The following is a 16,832-nucleotide window of genomic DNA, read 5'->3' on the forward strand; positions in this document are numbered from 1 at the left end:
ACACACACACACACTTATTAGTATAGATTAGTGCTGGGCCAATTAGAAAATTTGACGATAACCAATTACCGATTTTAAAAAGAAACAATCAAACAAAATTGACCGATACGATACCGATATCGATGCCGATGCCGATTATAAAGTGATAAATAATGATGCCCCAGAACATTGTGCACTCATTTGGTGGATGCCATGCCAGATCGGTGCTGTGCCAGAGATTAATGTCATTGAGTGGCTGTGAATCGATACATTTTATATCCCTTCTCTAATTGATTGGTACATCGAATGGCACAGCATCCTGTCATTTTAAAATGAATGATGAGCTGCCATATGCTCATTCTATAAGCTATTGACAGAAATAAAATGAACCATTTCATACTTGTCTGGTCATGTGAAAAGCAAGTTTTATGCAAAATACAGTAGAGTCGCCAGATTATAAAGGGATTCCTTTCTGCACAATCGTTCCTACAGAAAGTAAATCGATCGGTGGTTAACTTGGTGTTAAAAAAAATGATGGTATCAGAGCACAGGTGGGGGCGACTCACCCAATGATTTAACAAGCTCAGCGGGAGACCAACCATTACCATTTTACCCAAGCTCACATATTTTTTTTGAAGGAAAATGCCATCTTTAAGAGTTTGAAGATTTAAAGTCCACAAAGCTCAAATTAGTTTTGAGAAAGATGAGCTTCTCTGCCTTGTGAGATGTTTCTTTTGTCATCATATGCTGCACAAGCAGCACTGAGCGATCCAGAATTCTCCAGCAGCCCAGAATAATGTTGGTCCGCCTTTAAAATGTGAAAAAATAAATTTAACTCATGCTTTGCTGTACTCAGGTATGCCTGGAAGGTATAGTGTCAAGACATACAAGGCCAGGAAGGACGTTATAATGGCAGCAAGCCACATCCACATCAGCAACAAACAAGCCACAACAATCGCTTATCTGCCATTAGTGGTTTCATAATCGTAGTATCGCAGGTTCATTTGATGTCACACGCAGACACAGACACAAGGAGTAGTGGTCATACAGAAGCTTTCGGCCATATATTCATTCCCAAAAAAGCTCAATGAAAGCTCCAAAAAGCTCCATGAAAGCTCCGAAGAGCTCCCAAAGGCTCCGTGAAAGTGTAAAGGAATGATGTTGTTTTGTGACAACAATACTTCAGAAATGCATTACAATTCCACTATAAATCAAATACAATAAATCAAATGAACAGGAAACAGACTTCATATGGCATTGAAATACATTATGCAAATGGCACGAATGTACATGACGTTAAATTAGTTCACATGAAAACGCATACAAAATACATTCCAATCCTTCTGACGACATGAAGTATTACAATCAGTCACATAGATAAATATACTGACCACTTTAATCCTCCTTAATGAGTAGCGCTTGTATGTAGATAAAACATAGAAAGGGCCTGGTCACACCGATGGCCTCGTGGCTCGATATGAACTTTGCGACGCAGTGTATGCTTCACACATGATGTAAGCTTCGCAAGTATGGACCTCTCAATGCAGTAAGCTTCACAACACAATGTAAGCTTCGCAGGTATGAACCTCGCAACGCAGTAAGCTTATGGCTTCCGAGAATGCATCTGCATCCCTTTTGAGTTACGCCCAGAACCTTCACTCCAAGCTCTGCCAGGCACATCCACTCAGAACATTAATGGTATTGTAAATCTTTACTAACCGACAAATGTCTTGACTGGCATTACAGATGTACAGTAGGTTTTAACTTTTATCCTCAGCAGCAGCCTATGAGTGATCACGATTTTCTTTGTACTAGTGGCCGTTTCAAAAATAATTGATTATTAGTCCGCATTGAACTTCGTCCAAAATGGAGGCTTATGGATATGGTCTCGACTTTCGTGTCCGTGCATGGGTACATGCATGCATCCATCCGAAACCATATCTCATGCATGTATGGAGCAATTTTATCCATCCTGGGCACAAAAAAACATGATGGGATACAAATGCCCATCATTTTTTTTTGACATCACATCCAAGATGGCCGACTGGTGGCCATTTTAGTTGTAAGAAACCTGATGTTGAACACGTTCTCAACCATCTCTCAGACAAGCATTTTCCAATGTTGTTCAAACTCAGCACACAAATGAAGAATGATGGCTAAGATAAGCACATCGTGTTTTTTTTTTTTTAGATCTGATTCAATATGGCCAACTGGCAGAAATGTTGTTACTTAAACATGTCCCCAACCATTTCTCCGACATGCATGCTCCGATTTTGTTCAAACTTGGCACAAGCACAATACACGATGGCATACACTTACACCTAACTTTATTTTGCGATCTGATTTAAAATGGACAACTGGAAAACTGGCGGCCATTTTAGTTGTAGAAAAATAAAACCCTGATGTTGACCAGGTTCTCAACCATTCCTCGGACCTGCATTTACCAATGCTGTTCAAACTTGGCACACAGATAATGAATGATGGCTTACATATGCACATCATTTTTTTTTTTGAGATCAGATCCAAGTTGGCCGACCGGCAGCCATTTTAGCTGCAAAAATCCCCAATGTTGAACATGTCCTCAACCATTTCTGCTGTGAGGGAAAGGGGGGGGGGTCCTCAACCATTTCTAACAACTCGGACATGCATTTACCGGTGTTGTTTAGACTTGGCACACAGATAATGAATGACAGCTTACATATGCACGTCTTGGTTTTTTTTAAAACCAGCAAAATTATTAAAACATCGGGGGCTATGACATATTATGTCTTTTTTACTTGTTTTATATGAATCGGTTGTGATTTAGAAAGGTTATGTTGTTTCACTTTGTGAGTTTCAAAGCAAAATAAATTTGATAACACCCGATTTCCAAAGCATTTGCCATATCCACATTTTCCAAATTACCAAGCCAAATTTTTTCTACCCATAACAAAACGATTGATTGCCGGCCGTTTATTACAAATAATGCTTATGTACATCTCGTTGAAACTCGCCCTAAACTCGCCTTATATTGAAATTCGTTCTAAACAAAGATGAAAGCTACTCCAATAGTTTTGGTTGTAAACAGTACTGTAATTGGTAATCAGCACTCACACTGACTCCAGTCGGCCATGCCGATTACTGAAAAATTGCAGATATCGGCCTGTGCCAATTTGTGATAATGATATGTTTAATGACTAATATGTTTTCATATATTCACAATGCTCACTACACATTCCATTATATGATAATACATGCATATTCTATCTTGCATTACAAGTAAATCATGCACACATTACCTTACAGATTGCACATACATAACCCAGCATGTCCATTTTGCTTACCGCACTGAATCTGGCTGTCATTTAAATATAGAAACTTTTATTCCAATCGATTTCCCACATGCTCGACTGTGCCCCCTTCCAACCACTGAAGATGTTTTAAAATGCACTTACAGTATTTGAATGAATGCTTCATTACCTCTGCCACCTGAAGGTGGAAGGAGGTTATGTATTCATCTCTGTTTGTGTGTTTATTACTTGGCGAAAAACATTTTTCACCAAGTATGTTGGTCTGTCTGTCTGTCTGTCTGTCTGTCTGTCTGTTATTCACATGATTTTTGGCCACAGTTTTCAAGAAATCGTTCTCAATTTTTTGTTGGATGTAAGTGACTGGTTAAGGACAGCAACACATAATTTTGGTGAAGATCCAAATCCGGATGAGAGAATTATTTAATTTTTAAGTGATTCTTCACCATTGAGATATTGGGCTAAACACGATATTGCATGATATATCAAAATGCTGTGGACAGATTCGGATGAAACTTGGTGAACATGTTGAGTGTGTGACAAGACCAATTGATTCGATTTTTGTGAAGATCAGAATCTGTATCTAGATCCGAGAATTTTCCAAGTAATTCTTCACCATTGAGAGATGGGGCCGAAAACTATGCATAGCATGATATCTCAAAATGTTGTGGACAAGTTGTGACAAAACTATAGGTGGATGAGTTGGTAAGGTGACAAGAGCAAGCCAATTCGATTTTGGTTCAGATCCAGCCTGTCAGTGGGATACAAAACACATACTGTTCACCCTGGCGGAGGTATACGCTCTACCAAGTGCCATTCTACTTTGTTCTGTTTTGCCAAGTGTTGCTCGATGAGTGGTTTTTCATTCTGTTTGTTACTTGCAAAATCGAAGATTTTTCAAGTATGTTGGTCAGTTGATTGTGTTATGTCTGTCTGTCTGTTTGTCAATCCCCGACAAGTCACAATTCTAAACCGTTCGTCAAGAAACTTTACCAAGTTCTAGAGGTGGTCTCAACTGAGAAGCCTATTCATTTTGAGGTCAAAGGTCAAAGGTCATGTTGAGGTCACATTTCTAAAATCCTCAATTTTCATCCGATTGACTTGAAATTTGAAGAGGATTTATATTTCAGGTCACTGAATTCAAACCGCCAATTATTTTTGAGGTCAACATCGACCAAAAGGTCAACTTAGGCCAAAGGTCAACAATTTTGGTGAGTTTTCCAAAAGTCAACATTGGGCAAATTTCTAAAATTGTCAATCTTCATCCAATTGACAGAATTTGAAGTGGATTTGTAGATTTGGTCATTGAATTCAACTACCAATTATTATTGAGATCAGTTGTTTGATGGATTTTGCATGTATCGTGCTATGCATGATATCTTTCTTGTTCTGTCTGTCTCTCTGTCTGTTTGTCTGTCAATCGCTTACAGGTCACAATTCTAAACCCATTGTCATGAAACTTTGCTAAGTTGTAAAGATCGTCTCAACTGAGAAGCCTATTGATTTTGAGGTCAATGGTCAAATTTCTAAAAACGTCATTTTTCATCCGATTGACTTAAAATTTGAAGAAGATTTACATATTGAGTCACTGAATTAGGAAACCAACAATTGTTGAGGTCAAAAGGTCAACTCAAGGTCAAACTTCTGCATCAAATTTCATCTAAAAAATCGTCAATTTTCATCTGATTAACCTGAAAATTAAGCAGCAATTGCACAGTTCATCACTGAATTTGGGCACAAACTATTTTTGAGGTCAAAAGGTCAAAGGTCAACTCAAGGTCAAACTTTTTAAATCATCAATTTCAATCTGAAAAATAATCAATTTTCATGCAATTGACCTGAGCTTTGATTAAGATTGTCAATTTTAATCTTAATGAAATTGACAATTTAATGAATCCATGGCAACCTTTGGAGAGGGGGTGGATTTTTCAAGAATCATGCACATCTTTTGGTTGTTTGTTTGTCAATCGCCTACAGGTCACAATTCTAAACCGATCTTCACAAAACGTCACCAAGTTGTAGTGGTAGTCACAACTGAGAAGCCTCTTGATTTTGAGATCAAAGGTCAAAGGTTATCTTGAGCTCAAATGTCTAAAATCTACATTTTTCATCCGATTGAGGTGAAAATTAAACAGCAATTGCATAGTGCATCACTAAATTAGGAAAGCAACTATTTTTGAGGTCAAAAGGTCAAAAGTCAACTCTAAAATCCATTTTCATCTGAAAAATAATAAATTTTCACATTATTATTGCAAATAATGTGAACATAAACTTTTCTTTGCAGACCCAGTGTGCTCTTATATAATAGACTATAATGTACATTTTATGAACTACAGTAAACGTTTTATTTATCGCTCTGTCCACCATAACCATGACTTTGTCATGTGAAATGATCTTATATATTGCTGCGGAAATTATCTTTTGGGGCTAAGTAATTTTTAGTGCAGTGCCAGTTATTTATTAAGTATCTGTTAATTACGTGTATCATACTACATGTGAATAGTTGTGTTGTTGATGTTAGGCCAAGGTCACATTTGCTCTACGGCGAGGAGACAGCGGCCGTACACCCTCTGAATTGACAGAAACGTGCGGCGGCCGCAGAGAAACTGAGGTGGCCTCAGGGAGGCCCTACGCCATTTGGCTATATTTTACAGGCCGTAGGGGCGCCGTGGAATTATAGCACGGAGTTATAACTTTTTTTCATTTCTACGTTCGCCGTAGCAATTCGACAAGCCAAGCTATGATGTAGATGTGTTCCACGTCGACCGTACGTAGGGCGTACGGTGGGCTTGCATTATTTGTGTGGCTGCCGTAAGCTCTTCTCAATGAAAAATGAATTTTCCCAACCCCCAAAAAATTACGGCGGCCGCACTATTTCCACGGTCGCCGTACAGTGGCCTTGCGGTCTGTGTGACTACCTGCGGGCAACACAGGGTCGACGCACGGTTCCCCTACGCCCACCGTGCACCTACGTACGGCGTCCATGGCAGTCTGCGTCGACCGAGCGTCCACCGTGCACTAACGCTAGAGATCAGAGTATAGGTGTTTGCCTATTCACAGTGGTGCCCTCAGAATCCCAATTTAATTCATTCCAGGAGGCTGTTCGGATTGCAAAAAGTTCGGATTCCAAAAATATTTTCCCAATAAGAAATAATGGAGTGAATTAATCCGTTCGTGGACCCAAAGAAAACCCACTTTCAAGACACTTTAAACTGAAATTCCCCATGTTTAAGGTAAAATAAGATGAGTAAATGACCTTCGGTGGTGGTGTATTGTATGTAAATTGGTACAATCACCACATCCAAAGGTCCACACAGGCTCGAGCTCCGGCCTGGGTTCCGATTGCTCGCGCACTCTGCGAGAGTGCTGCCCCCAGGGCAGCTCATCAAACATGTTGCCCGCAGAACCACAATCACTTTCATCAAACGCATTGGGCTGACGTAATCATGGATATTCCAAATTACAACTGGCTTTGCTGTGAAATTCAATCCTTCCCCGACAGTCCATCACACCACGTGATCGGATTGCTTTTTTGTTATTAATTGAAACACAAGATGATTAAAAAAACAAACATCACAAATAAAGGTGAAAACATCAGGTAAGGCCCAAGTCACATTTGGCTCGGCGGCCGGAGGGTCAACAAAATGTACGGCTACTAGCAATTATAAAGTGGCCGCAGTATTTCCACGGTCACACAATGTAGCAGTCACATATGTTTTTATTTTTTGGGGAGCTGCACGGTGTATTTATAAATTGTGGAGACCGAAAACGTGGGGGTGCCATACGGTCTTTGATTTGATGTCGCACGGTGTCGATGATGATGCAGCGGCCATAGAATTTTGAAGGGAGACGCAAGGTGCCGGCAAGGTGACCGCAAGGGGACCCTAAGCCGAACGTGCAGCCAGACGGATGGTAACGAATGGGTTAATTTTTTTTTTTTACCAGTTCTTTTTTCTCGGCTTGTCGAATTGCTATGGCAAACGTAGAAATGAAAAAAGTTATAACTCCGCACTATAATTCCACGGCACCACTACGGCCTGTAAAATATAGCCAAATGGAGTAGGGCCACCCTGAGGCCACCTCAGTTTCTCTGTGGCCGCCACACATTTCTGTCAATTCAGAGGGCGTACGGCCGCCGTATCCTCGCCGTAGAGCAAATGTGACTGAGGCCTAAAGTATCGATCGACACACGAGAGATGCTTTCACGAGGACTTCCACCGACGAACTGAATGAACAAAGCGCGAAGATGCGGCTTGAACAGGTGGGGGAGACACGTGAACAAACATGAACGCGACGTTGTGTTCGGTTTTTTAAAATGTATGAGGTTTTTAGGGCAAAATTTACTCGAAAAAATTGTTCGGATTCCAATTTGTTCAAACAATGGGGCGTTCGGATTCTGGTGGCACCACGATATATTATAGTTATAGTATATTCAGTTATATATACTGGTATATTTTTATTTCAGTAAAAAAAGAACTGGTATATATACCCACTCGTTACTGTCCATCTGGCCGCACATTCGCCGTAGGGCCCCCCTGCGGTCCCCCTTCGGTCGCCTTGCAGGCACCTTGCGTCTGCCTTGAAAATTATATGGTCGCCGCAGTGACGCCCTAAGGTCACCGTGCGACATCAAATCAAAGACCGTCCGGCACCCCCACGTTTTCGGTCTTCACAATTTCTAAATATGCCGTGCGGCTCCCCGAAAAATAAAAACATGTGACTGCAACATTGTGTGACCGTGGAAATACTGCGGCCGCCGTATAATTGCTAGTGGCCGCAGATTTTGGAGACCCCACGGCCGCCGTGGCAAATGTGACCTAGGCCTAATAGATAGCGTATACCTCACCAATTGTTTATTTTTTCACGTCTTTTTCCATCCCATTAAATGTTTCTTTCCCCACTTTGTCTCCTTGCATGCACAGGAGCTTCTCACATCCCGAGCGAGTCTACTCTTCGTGAAGCTCTAACCACCCGAAACCAGTCCAAGGCATAGCAGTTCCTTTCTGGGGAAAGATTGGATCATAGCGCATTCATGCCTATTGAAATGCTGCAATCAGGGGGATATATCAATCATATCAAGGAATACTCAGGCCCCCAATTAAGGAGCAAATCAGGCTCGATCAAAGCAGATCAAAAACGACCATGGGAGGAGTTACGCGCTGGGTGTGGAAATAAAAGTGCAAGCACTCACTCACTCGGGTCGGTATTCAGTCATAGAACTTGGGTTCTCTACTTTCCTTACCTCATCTTGCTCACCTCACCTCTGGCGATAGATAGCTCTGAATAGAGTGTGGCGCTGACAGCGGCTTTGGGTGCTGAGCGTACTATGCCGATTGCTGCACTGAGTGCAGCGCTGGGTGTTGGGTGTGCCTTGTCGTGTTGTTTGGGATAGGCCTAGTGTGGACATGGAGGAGGGCAGTGTGACATTCTTTCCATCTCAGTGCACTGGGGGTTGTTGGTGCGAACCTCATGGCCATTGGTGTTTGGTAACAGGTGACTGAGTGTCAACCATTAAAGAACAGAGTGCCTTGGGGAACGATTCACAGAGATTGTGGGAATAACTTCATGCCCTCCATTATCCGCGGGGGGCCTTCAGCTCATGCAACTTCCGAGAGGGATGAGCCGGGCTCTCCAGAGTTAATTGCACCAGGTCAGGGGGTGGGGGGGGGGGCTTGCGTTCTCGTTTCTCCAATTTTCTCAGTCTCTGTCAGGTGAATGTGGTCCTTAGTTATTTCGTTAAGTTGACCGGATTTACATGATCAATTCCGTTGACACGATTGCCGCATTGTGGGTCATTGGGGATTATGGATGATTGTTTGCTTTCTGTATATTGTGCCATTTTCCAGTTCATGTATAAACCTGAATTAGTCTCCAGCTCATTCTGCTTGCTTGCAACAGTTTCATCTGGTGGCTTTAAAATAATGTTTGAGATTGCAATTGGTCACCTTCTAGTCCCTTTTGAGTTCCCAGAATCATGCGGATCATTGGTAAGCTTGGCCAAAGATAAGATCTATCCCGTGATTGCCTTGACACTGCACTCATCCTGCACAGTAACGTGGCTCCTGACGCAGGATCCGGCGGGAGGTCTCTGTGGCGGGAAACTAACTTAGTCACGAACTTCAAACCTGGGAAACCGGGTTGGACTGCTTGATTGTTATAATGTATTGTGAACAACGGTGTCTGTCCACGCATTTGTCTGTCTCCCGTTTATGATGGCCAGTTCCCATGCTGTGCTTGAAAAGCTGCTGATTGGTTATTTTGCATTTTCATTTCACTTTTATCGATGCAATATTGTCAGTCACTTTATTATGCCTTGCAGTAATCTTTAAAATTTATTTGGATTGCCATGCCTAGTTTGCCTGCCTCTCCCATGACCCCATGCCTGCTTGCCCTTGTTTGCCTTTGCCCCTGTGTCCATCCATTACCATGTGCGCCAGGACCATCCAGTTTTGCAAGGACTGCCCTGCAGGCAGCCCGTGCATCCATCATGCTCATTTGTGTTTTGCGACCATCTCCATCCATTCCCCTGCATCAATGAACTTTGAAATGACTTTTGCCTTCTCCCCTTTCACAGATCACAAGTCCTGGGCCATGGTTAAGTAATGGATAAGTCCAATGAAAATTGTAAATACGTGGAACCTCACCTGCATGTTTTTTTTAGCGCCGGCAATTTTAGTTAAGTTGTCCGAATGAGTCTGTGAGAGTTTGTTTCGTTAGTTAGGCAGCGCATTAGGTTATTTATTTTTGGGACACGTATAAAGAAATGTCGCACTCAGGGATCCGAAGGTAGAACGTACTGGGGGAAAACTTACACATGCTGGTCACACGAAAATTTGACGACTTGGGACGAATCTGTAAAAAGGGGAGGGGGTGGTGTTACGAATTTGGAATTTGATTGCACACAACATACAGGTTCCTTTAGTCAGCTATGTCAATAAGTGCTTGTTCCCTTGATAGCTCACCTTCCATTGTTTAAATGTTCAGAAATCGATTAGATGTGCTGCGGATCGATTTAATAGTTAGGGAGCGAACAATGGAGACGTCAGTAGGGTGAATATACTGGTTCTGGCTCACTTTTCCCCATGTAAATGAATGGGGGATTTTCAGCGATTCATATTTTTTTCCCGAAAAATAAACCCCCTTTTTATCCCAAGGTATATTTATTTGTCTCCCCTTTTAACCTGGGGACACTTTTTTTTTCAAATAATCCATGCAATAAGATAAAGATTTGTTAAAGGTGATTCGAAAGAAATATCTGAAACGTCTAAGACTCGGGACACTCTTTATCAAATAACCGATGCATATTGTTTAGCTCACTCATTGAACCTATAAAGATTTGTTCATTCTCAAATTCCTTCAATAGTTTAATTTTCTTTGCACAATAATCCCCATCTAAAATATTGAAAAACAAAACATTTGAATCTTTATATTTTTTAAGATACCCCTTTTGTGCCATTACGAAATGATAAACTTCTCTTAATGATCTCATCTGACCACCGCCCGAGTTGCAAATCATTTTTGTGTATAAACCACGCCATAAAAAAGTTTTGTTTCAAATGTTTTCAGTTCATGCCGTGAAAATGAGGAAGTGTTTTTTTGACACGGTCGTGCTGTGAAAATGAGGAAGTGTTTTTAGGCAGTCATGCTGTGAAAAAAAACAGGAACTATTCTGTGAGACAAGGTCTCGTGTTTATATTTTATCTCAGAACACGAACTGAAAACATGTTTAATCAAAACCATTTTAGGGTATTTTAAGTATGTTTTAAAAATGATTCATACAATTTGAGAATATATCTCCCAGTTATTTTCCAAGCTGTCTCTCCCGAAGCGTCATTTCCTGTGGCCACACCCAATGATTAAGCAATCTCCTCATCGTTGCTTTATAAGTGATTCGCCAGACAAAGTTTCTGCCAGACGGGATTTTCATTTTTACAACTGAGACATGAGCGATCTTTCTCCCGCGAACAAAACAGCTCAACACAAAGTTGGTAAGCCTGTGTATTGGTTCCTCTTTGAACGATGAAGCAATTGATTATAAATTAAATCGTGATAATTCTGATATTTTTTTTTTTCTTGGCAGGTCCTTGGAAGAAGAGCAGTTTACATATCATGACGAGGTGCATGAAATTAATGCTCTTATTGAAGAGGTCAATCATCTTAGAAGAGAATTGAAAAACATTTTTAAAGACTGACACGACGTCTTATCACGGCCTTTGATCTTTTTGCCATCTTGTACCAATGGTAAAAAAAAACTGAGACATGGACTCACTCTCTTCCGATGAAGATAACAGCTCACTACAAAGTTGGTAAGTTTGTGTATGGTTTCCTCTTTGAACAATGAAGCAATTGATTATAAATTAAATCGTGATAATGCGAAAATATATATTTTTTCCTGGCAGGTCCTTGGAAGAAGTGGAGTTTACATATCACGATGAGGTGCATCAAATGAATGCTCTTATTGAAGAGGTCAATGATTTTAGAAGAGAATTGAAAAACATTTATAATGACTGGTACGAAGTCTTATCACGGCCTCTGATCTCGAATGAATTAAACCAATGGTGAGACACGTGTGTGTGTGTGTGTGTGTATATATATATATATGTGTGTGTGTGTGTGTGTGTGTGTGTGTATATATATATATGTGTGTCTGTGTGTGTGTGTGTGTGTGTGTGTGTGTGTGTGTGTGTGTGTGTGTGTGTGTGTGTGTATGTATGGGTGTGTGTGTGTATATGTGCATGTATATATGTGTGTCTGTGTGTGTATATGTGTATGTGTGTGTGTGTGTCTCTTTCCCTGTCTGTCTCTCTCTATCTCTCCCTGTCTGTCTCTTTGTATCTCTCTCTGTCTGTCTTTCTACCTACCTCTCTCTGTCTGTCTCTCCATCTATACCCTTGACTTATTATTTTTTTTTTTCAGCTCGATCACACAACATCAGCTGTTGAAGCAATCTGGTACAACACATGATTTTCTGGAGGTAAATGTTTCTGAATTATTATTTAGTTATTCTTTTATTAATATCACTCTCTCTCTTTGGAATGTCGTCTTATGTTGGTTGCATCATTAGTTTGGACGCGGTTTTACCAGTACACTGGAATTCATTTTATTGGCCTTGGAAGGATGACAGGCTGAGTCGGCCTCCTGGTGTGTTAATTCAGTGGTCAACGAGGCTTGAACTTAGAACCAACACCAGGCTTACTCATATTACCATGTAATTATCTTTATAAAACCTAATTATTATCCACTTTTTGTTTCAAAACAGAATATGGTGTCTGAGTTTCGAAATCACAAGACATCTGAAGAAGATTGCTGGGAAAGATTATACATTCTCGCAAATGAATATTTAATATTTGCAATTTTGATTAATTATATTTGTTTTGTTTACAATTACTTGATTTTAAATTTCAAAAAAAGGATTAAGACATGAAGGAAAGGGAGGGGGTGGGGGAGTAGGTGCGCTCCCCAAACGACCCATCACCCCTCATCCCACCCCTCCCCTCCCCATGTGTGTGTGTGGGGAAGGGTGGGGTGGGATGAGGGAGGTGGTGGGTCAAAGGTGGGGGCACACAGGGGGGATGAGGGGTGGGGCTTGTGTGGGTGGGGTTTATGTGGGCGGGGCTTGTGTGGGTGGGGCTTGTGTGGGTGGGGTTTATGTGGGCGGGGCTTGTGTGGGTGGGGTTTATGTGGGCGGGGCGTGTGTGGGCGGGGCTTGTGGGAGGGCGTTTATGTGGGTGGGCTTCGGTGGGGTTTATGTGGGTGGGGCTTCGGTGGGGTTTATGTGGGTGGGCTTCGGTGGGGGTTTGTGTGGGCAGGGTTTATGTGGGTGGAGCTTGTGTGGGCAGGGTTTATGTGGGTGGAGCTTGTGTGGGAGGGGTTTATGTGGGCGGGGCTTGTGTGGGTGGGGTGAATGTGGATGAGGTTTGTGTGGATAAATGGATGGGTGGAGAGATGGGTGGATAGGTGGATGGGTGGAGCTTGTGTGGATGGGTGGATAATTTTTTAATTAAATAAACATGTTGTGTGTGGGGAACTAATTAACTAATCACTAATTATGTGAATATGATGAATATGGGTGGAGCTTGTGTGGGGTTTGTGTGTGTGGAGCTTGTGTGGAGCTTGTGAGGGGTTTGTGTGTGGTGGGTTTGTGTGGGGTTTGTGTGGGGTTTGTGTGGGTGGGGTTTATGTGGGAGGGGTTTATGTGGGTGGGTTTTGTGTGGGCGGAGTCAAAAAGGGGCGGAGTCAAAAAATTTCAATTTATCTTTGTCTTTTGTAATTCCTGTAAATAAAATGAACCTAAAATCTCTTCCCCTTCCAAATCATATATCTTATAATTCCAAGGAACCGTATCTATTACATCAACAATTTTAAAAAGCTCGTTCGTCCATCGTTTAATATAACCCTTTTCAAAATGAGATTTCCACCTATATATTCTTACGATATCACCAACTTTGAACTTAGGTTTTCTGACATTAATCTCTTTTTCATATTTTAATTTTGTAAATGTTTCTGATGGTTTCATATTTGTTGACGTGTGAATCGTGTCATTATACTTATCCACAATATCCTGAATAAAAGATGACCATTGTTGTGAACCGAGTTGTGTGAATTTTTTATATAATCTCTCTTTTAAGGTATGATTAAAAAGTTCAACAACAACTGCCTTCCCTTCATTAAAGGTACTGTATAATGTAATACTGTTATTTTTTAGAAAATTCATAAATGTCTTGTTATAAAACTCTCTATCCTCATCAGTCCACAATTTTTTAGGTTTTCTCTTACTTTTATTAAATGTCTGTTGAAAGGCTAACATAAGAGTATTACCTGTTTTGTTTTTTAATGGTACAACCCATGCGTATCTACTCCTCAAATCAATAACGGTTAAAGCATACTTGTACCCCTTATCATTATTGAGTTCAATCAAATCAGCAGACCAGACATAATCAACTTCCTTGGAATAAACTTTCCTTCTCTGAAACTTTGTGAATATTGGTTTATGTAATTCATCAGCTAATTGCTCTTCAGTCTTAATGACATCATTAGAGCTTATAAATTTTTTGAATTTCCAAGTCCAAGTTTCAATTTAGCACTGATCATCTTCTTCACAATGAACCGATCAACTTTTTCTCTCAAGGTTGGATTTTGTATCAGAGACAAATTATACAACATTTCTCTATCGGCTTCATGCTTTTCTTCCAACGTTGTGGTATTCCCATAATCAATATCGTGTCTCATGCACACTTCATCAACTCTATTGATGGGTTTACTCCAGGATTTAGGATTGTCTGCCTCATCTAATCTTTTATCCAAGTTTGTGCCTGGACCACAGAAAGAATACCCTGGAAGATGTAATTCCCCTGGTATTCCAGTAGTTGTAAATTTACTTCCTGATAAAAACTTTTCTATATCTCCTCCTCGTTTGTGTTTGGAGATAAATTGATTTTTTTTTGAACCACACACCGAACATATACCTTTTTGTATAACCCTGTTATTTTTACTTTTAATATATGAAATATTTTTAGTATTAGTTTTCTTTTTACATTTGAGACAATAACTCATTTATTTATGTGAAAAATTCCTGCAGAGTGCAAAAACCTTTTTAGTTTCCAACATGCACATTTGAATCTTAATTTTTAAAACATAAAGAATCCTAAGAAATGCCTTCACTCTCTCCTCCATTTATTTAAGAAAAAAAAATGAAAAACTTGAATTAAAATGAATAGCTTGTCGATGTCAATATTCTTGTCGAAAGTATTGCAAATAGACTTGTCAATTCTTTGTTTTCCTCCTCGGTGGGTTGAGTTATTTTCTGTAATACCACCAATCTTTTTTTAATCTCACTGGTTTCCATATTTTGATATTTATTTTGTCTCGCTCTTTCCTCCCTCTCCTTCTCTCTCTTCTCTTTTTCCTCCTTCTCTTTTCCTCCTCTTTTTTCTCCCTCTCCTCCTTCTCTTTTTTCTCCTTTTCCTCCTTCTCTTTCTTCTCCCTCTCCTCCTCTCTCTTCTCCTTTTCCTCCTCTTCCCTCTCTTCTTCAACTCCTTCCTCATCCCTTATTATCCTTGAATCGCTTACACCCCATAGAATATCATACATATATTCATCAGGATTTCTTGTTATTCCTGTATCCAAAATAATTTTTTTTACAACAGGAAACCAATAAAATTTCTTTTGAATTTCTAAAAGAGCCTTACCTTTTCTTAACTTTATAATTTTTTCATTATTTAACATTCTAATTAAATCTAAAGTTGTCGGTTTATCAACATCAGCATAATGCCAATCTTTTATTGAAAATACCTCCTTCTTATGTTGTAGAACATATTTATTAAAATACCGAATACCCTTTTCTTGAAGGTATGCTTGGACACAGAAATGATAATTTTCTTGAAGCCTTCTTGCTGTCATTTATGTATTAAAAATATATGTTAGAATAATATTATGGCACGAAACACCTCCCCATCTTCCCATAGTTAAATCATTTTGTATTTCCTTACTTATTATATATAATCCTGTTTTTTCTGTTTTCATGATATAAACAAGGGCAAAACCATTATTATATTTACCCTTATTAAATTCTTTTATTTGTTGTTTACTAATCGTGGCCCCACAAAACTCATTCTCGATACCAAGTGGATAATATTCTTCCTTACGAGACTGATTTAATTGTTCCAGGTCTTCGAGGTTAATTTTAAATGACCAATTATACCCTAAATCATTCATATCATACCCCCATTGTTCTCTTCTCATACAAACGATACGCACTTCTTTATAAAAATTTATTTTAATTCGAACTGTGAATTCTGTATGACCTGGAGATAATATCAACACTTCTGTATCTTTGGAATACACGGCCGTTTTATTTAAGGATATATATTGTGATAAATCGCTTAATCTCACCAAGTCATTCGCGTCAGTCGGGCTTGGATAATTTTTTAATTTATAAGCATTTTTCATGTTAATATTTTTGGTTATATTATATTTATGTCGTTCAGCCTGTGCCTTTGTGAAATAATTTGATAAATCAATATCCAGTTCTTGAGATACACCAAAGATAGAACCATCTTTACCAACATAAGTCATTTATATTAGATTAAAAATAATATCATAAAAATTTTTATTTTTGTTGAGTTGAAATAACACATATAGACATAATTGACCACAACACTTGGAATTTAATTCTTGGACTTGAAATGTTTGATAAACACCATTCTGTAAGAATTTTATAACTTCAACAGGTGGTGGAAGACCAAAACTATCAAAATAATATTTGTCTTGACTATTAAAAATACAAACCCAATGAGAACCGTTCCCATTATTATCTTCTAAGTTCATAATAATATTCTTTGTATGTTTCGGCACATTTGTTAATTCATCTCTCATACAAATAACCACATGATGAATTTTTAATTTCTTACAATATTTGACAAGTTGTAAATTTGATGTTGTATTCTTTCCAAATTCTTTTAACCACTCATCAATGCTCATTTATTTATTAGAAAGATATAATCCATTACCTCTTTTCGTTAATTTTACACCTGCTTGTGCTATAGAAGAAAGCATATCTCCAACTAA

At 39.5% G+C, this 16,832-nt stretch overlaps 1 protein-coding gene and 1 long non-coding RNA gene across 6 annotated transcripts in view; one reads left to right on the plus strand and one right to left on the minus strand.

Moving 5' to 3' along the window:
* LOC147034601 (roundabout homolog 1-like) overlaps window positions 1–16,832 on the minus strand; it is a 451,205-nt gene that overhangs the window by 324,353 nt on the left and 110,020 nt on the right. The gene's annotated exons all lie outside the window — the stretch shown is intronic.
* On the plus strand, window positions 7,969–12,696 carry LOC147034602 (uncharacterized). 2 transcript variants are annotated; one of them, XR_015059384.1, is made up of 4 exons: window positions 7,969–11,572; window positions 11,666–11,824; window positions 12,183–12,240; window positions 12,526–12,696. It is a non-coding gene; the product is annotated as an uncharacterized LOC147034602 (long non-coding RNA). The 2 variants fall into 2 exon arrangements; XR_015059383.1 differs by having other exon boundaries at window positions 7,969–11,824.

The sequence above is a fragment of the Eptatretus burgeri genome, chromosome 1 (genome assembly GCF_056783735.1).
Source record: "Eptatretus burgeri isolate ZD-2024b chromosome 1, Ebu_testis_v1, whole genome shotgun sequence".
NCBI classification, from domain to species: domain Eukaryota; kingdom Metazoa; phylum Chordata; class Myxini; order Myxiniformes; family Myxinidae; genus Eptatretus; species Eptatretus burgeri.